Source organism: Grammomys surdaster, unplaced genomic scaffold (assembly GCF_004785775.1).
Source record: "Grammomys surdaster isolate TR1022 unplaced genomic scaffold, NIH_TR_1.0 354, whole genome shotgun sequence".
In the NCBI taxonomy this organism is placed as follows: Eukaryota; Metazoa; Chordata; class Mammalia; order Rodentia; family Muridae; genus Grammomys; species Grammomys surdaster.
Window position 1 is genome coordinate 896,796 of NW_021604773.1, and position 5,207 is coordinate 902,002.

Below are 5,207 nucleotides of genomic sequence, written 5' to 3' on the forward strand. Positions count from 1 at the left end.
GCCTAGAATCCCCCAGTGAGGGGCTGGGGGCGTGGCTCAGTGGTAGATTGCCATGTACGTGTGAGGCCTTGAGTTTAATTCTCAATACAAAGAAGAGGAATGAAAAATTGGAGAAAGAGAGCAGGTGAGATCTTTGCCACCAACCTGATGGCCCAACTGTAATCACCAGACCCACACAGTAGAAGGAACCGACACCTACAAGTTGTCCTCTGACTTCCACAAGCATACTGTGGCACATGTGCCCTTCCTGTTCCCACCCAATAAATGAGTAAAAGGTGTACTGAAAAGCACAGAGGAGAAACAGCCCTGTATGCTTCTCATCTCTGAGCAGTATGTCCACCCCATGACCTGAGAACAGAGTGTGGTGGCCACCATCCCCACCTCTGAGGGAACAGCTGTGTGTGTCATGATGCCTTCTCTCAGACTTTAACCACTGCAACCCAGCATGGCCCCTTAGCAGCCATGGCCTTCAGGAAAAATTACTCAGTTTGTCTCACCTACATAACCCAAGCTGCCTTGAACTCATCACCATCCTTCTGCCTCAGCTTCCCCTATGCTGGGATTACTTGCTCAGCTGGTGATAACAATTTTTCCTCATCCGTATTTTTGTGAGCATTCCTTTAACTAATCCGAGAGCAAACACACATTATTCTGTAGCCATTAAGTAACTGTGGTGTGTCCTGTGTTTCCCTGACCACAGAGGTAGCTATCAAGGCAAAGTGGACTGGGGATGTGGCTCTGTTGAGAGAGTGCTTGCCTAACATGCACTAAGTCCCGGCTTCAATTCCAAGCACCACATAAAGCAGGCATTGTGGCCCCCATCTGTAACCCCAGCACTGAGGAAGCAGAGACAAGAGGATCAGGAGGTCAAGCTCTCTCGTGGCAGATTCAAGACCAACCTGGGGTATGTGAAATCCTGCCTAGGGACTGAAGCATTTTCTAGAAGTGCTATTGAGAGTACCATAAACCTATCCAACGGCTGAAACAAAACCAAAGCTGGTCCAGCCAGATGGTCCAGCCAGTTAAAGAACTTTCTAAGCTTGACTCGGATCCCTAGAACCAAAACAAACAAACAAACAAACAATATATATATATATATATATATATATATATATATATATATATGGCAGACCTTCATATGGAAAGATGGGAGCCAGTGACAGGAGAACCACCAGGAAGCTCGTAAGCCAGTTACCCCAGAGTACATAAGCAGAAATGAAACAAACCCTGCCTCAGTGAGGTGGAAGGAGATATCTGACTTCCAAAAGCCGACTTCTGCTGACTCTGACCCTCACATGGGCAAATACACACACACACACACAGACCTCACGTGGGCTGAGCAGCTCAGCCTGATAGGTGGGCATGCAAAATTGAACCACCAGGCTGGAAAGGAGCCAAGCAGCTCCTTACCAAGGCAAACACACGCCCTGTGACTCAGCAACTTACTCAAGAGAAATAAAATGTCTGTCCACACACACACACGTGTGTATACACGTGTCCATGGCAGCTGTGTTCACAGAAGCCAACCCGGATGCTAGCCCATCGATGAAGGAAAGCACCAGTCGACACACACAAACTGTCCGGCCATAAAATGAACTGGAGCTTTGACACACACCACAGTGTGGACGGTGCATCTGACAGGAGGGAAGGAAGACACAAAAGGCCACCAAGGAAAGATATGGGTGGAGGATCAGGAGGTCTGGGTCATCCTCAGCTACATGAGACACTGTCTCCATAGAATAAATAGAATACGAATAAAAATTTCATGTTAGTGCCTGCTCCAAGATGAAATGTCCAGATGCCCAAAACAGACAGATGCATTAACACAAAAAGCTGAGTAGTGTGGAGAAAAGGAGTAGCTTCTCAGTGCGCGGCGTTATTTTGTGTCCGTGTGTGTTCGTGGTGGTAATAAAGATTGACTAGACTGTGTGGGCTGAGTAAATGCTCTACCACTGACAATACCTTCTAATAAGTGAGCTTCATAGAGTCCCCAAGCTGCTGACTGGGGTATTTCAGGCAGATGCTATATGCCCAACCCTCTTATACACACCAAGCCTTTCATTTTCCTTCTTTTTATTTATTTTTATTTTTAGAGTCAAGGCTCACTAAATATCCAGGCTAGCCTTCAACTCACTTTGTGGCCCTGACCAGCCTTGAACCTGTGATCCTTACGCCTCAGCCCCTCAAGCGCAGAGATTATAGGGCTGCACTACCAGGTTTACCGGTTGGTTTTGAGGTGGAGTTTCACTGTGTAGCCCATGTTTAATTCCCAGGACCTACAGGGCAGCTTACAACCATCTGTAACTCCAGTTGCAGTGGATCGGACACCCTCACATAAACACACATACAGGCAAAACACCAATGCATATGAAATAAAAAGAAATCAAAGATTTTAGCAGAACAGTAGAGGCGCGTGCCAAACTCAACATTCTTGTGCCTCAGCTTTTCCAAGTGTTGGGATTTTGAGCTGACCCACCACATCTGTCTCACGGGATTCATTTGGCGTCTCAAAAGTTCCTATTGTCAAAGCCACATCTTTCTGGGGACTGTTACAGAAATCCCTGGAAACAGAGACTCATGAGAAAACTAAGCCTCAAGGAATGGCACTGTCATTTTAAGGCCAAATATGAGACTGATTGACCAACCAGAGGTTAAGATTTCGCCTTGGTGAGCCGGGCAGTGGTGGCGCACGCCTTTAATCCCAGCACTTGGGAGGCAGAGGCAGGAGGATTTCTGAGTTCGAGGCCAGCCTGGTCTACAGAGTGAGTTCCAGGACAGCCCGGGCTACACAGAGAAACCCTGTCTCGAAAAACCAAAAAAAAAAAAAAAAAAGATTTCGCCTTGGTGACCAAGAGAGCGTGATGCCTGCATGGTCTTGCATGAGGCTGGCACATGAACACACGCACGCACACACATTCAAAATGAAAGTTTTTTTAAAAAAAATGTACATAAGCACACTGTCACTATCTTCAGATGCACCAGAAGAAGGCATTGAATGCCATTACAGATGATTGTGAGCCACCATGTGGCTTCTGGGAATTGAACTCAGGACCTCTAGCAGAGCAGCCAGCGTTCTTAACTGCTAATCCATCTCTCCAGCCCCCAATAAAACCTTTTTTTGTTGTTGTTGGGTTTTTGTTTTGTTCTGTTTTTGGTTTTGGAGACAGGGTTTCTCTGTGTAGCCCTGGCTGTCCTGCAACTCTGTAAACCAGGCTGGCCTCGAACTCACAGAGATCCACCTGACTCTGCGAATGCTACCACACCTAACTACAGCTAATGTTCTTAATTCTGAGCTGTCTGTTTGCGTTCTCCCCTCCCCCTGCCCTCTCTCTCTTCATTTGTTTGTTTTGTTTTATTTTGTTTTGAGACAGGGCCTCTCTATGTATTCCTGACTGTCCTGGAGCCCTACCCCCCCACACCCTCTGGGCTGGCCCTGAACTCACAGAGATCCCCCTGCCTCTGCCTCCAGGAGTGCTGGGATTAAAAGTGTATACATCATCACATTTAGCTGAAGCCTCTCTTCTTCATTTTAATTTTTCTCTATTATTATTTTGTGTAAGTGTGCATTTGTGTGTAATGCATAGTGGATGTGTGTGCACTCGGGAGTACCAAAGCATCCATGTGTGGCGGGAGGATAGCTTTCCAGCATTCGTGACTTCCACTACGGCTCAGATTCAAGTCATCAGGCTTGTACCACAAGTGCTTTTACCTTCTCAGAGGTCTAACCTGCACGGACCTCCTTGATATATATGTGGATGTGTATATATGTATGTATATTTTTAAGGTTTTTCTTTTTTAGAAGCTAGAGAGATGGCTTAGCTGTTAAGATCACTGGCTGTCCTTCAAGAGGACCTGGGTTCAATTCCCAGCACCACATTGCAGCTTGCAACTGTCTGTAACTCCGTTTGCAGGGAATCAGACACCCTCACACAGACACACATGAAAGCAAAACACCACTGGACGTGAAATAAAAATTAATCATTTAAAAAAATGATTTTAGCTGGGCAGTGTTGCCATAAGCCTTTACTCCCAGCACTCAGGAGGCAAAAGCAGGCAGATCTCTGTGAGTTGGAGGACAGCCTGGTCTACAGAGTGAGTTCCAAGACAGCTAGGGCCATACAGTGAGACCCTGTCTCGAAACGAACAAATGAACCAAAAAGAAATTCCTTATTATCAATTTAAGTTGTTTTAATTATTTTATTTTATGTGTATGGGTGTTATGTTTGCATGTATGTCTGTGCTTGGTGCCCACAGAGGTCAGGAGAGGGCGTGCTGGGGTCCCCCTAGAACTGATGTGAGCAGTAGGAACTCGGAATTGGACATTCCTCTGGAAAAGCAGCCAGTGCACTAACCACTGAGCTCTACATCCCACCCCCCCATTCTCGAGGCAAGGGTGCATTGAATGTCTGTCTAGTCTCCACTTGAGCAGGGCTGGGGATAAAGCTCATGCCTACCTTGTAGATGCCTGGCCTCCATCCTTAGAACAAAGGAGCAGGCCCTAACAAATGTCAGGGAGTGCTTGAAAGTCTGTGAAGTGAATTCAAAGTGAAGATGGATGAGATTACTTTTCTATGAGCCTAGGGAAGACAGAATCCGGCCCAGCCCAGAGGGGGAATGTGAGACTGGAGATAAGGTTAGCCTCAGGCCTGACATCTGCTGGAGCCTTGTCAAGGTTAACCTGGGTCAGCCAGAGGCCTCCCACCCGTGATGCAATCTCCAAATTGTCTGCAACAGCCACTAGAGCGGGTTCAGCACAGGTAGGGTGCGCCCTGTGTCAGCTGCAGTTAGGGCTGGGTCGAGCCTGCTTTGTGGAGTTACAGGGGAACCACTGTCCTATCTGCCCTCAGCCCGGAGTCTCTGAGGGGATTCCTGACTCACATTCTACATCCCATCCTGCAGGAAATCCTGTTGATTCAGCCTTGGAAACACAGGCCATCGCTGACAGCTACTCTAGCACCAGTGTCTCCTACGCGACTAAAACAATCACCTCCTTAGAGCTTCCAAACCAGCTGCCAACAGCTGCCAGCACGCCACCAGGCCTGGCAGACTTGGGAAAAGGAAGCCAGAAAAGGGTGTCAGATCACCTAGGATTAGAATTACAGACACTGTGAGCCACTTAAGTGCTGGGAACTGAACTCGGGTCTTTTGAAAGAGCAATGCTTCTCTCTCTCTCTCTCTCTCTCTCTCTCTCTCTCTCTCTCTCTCTC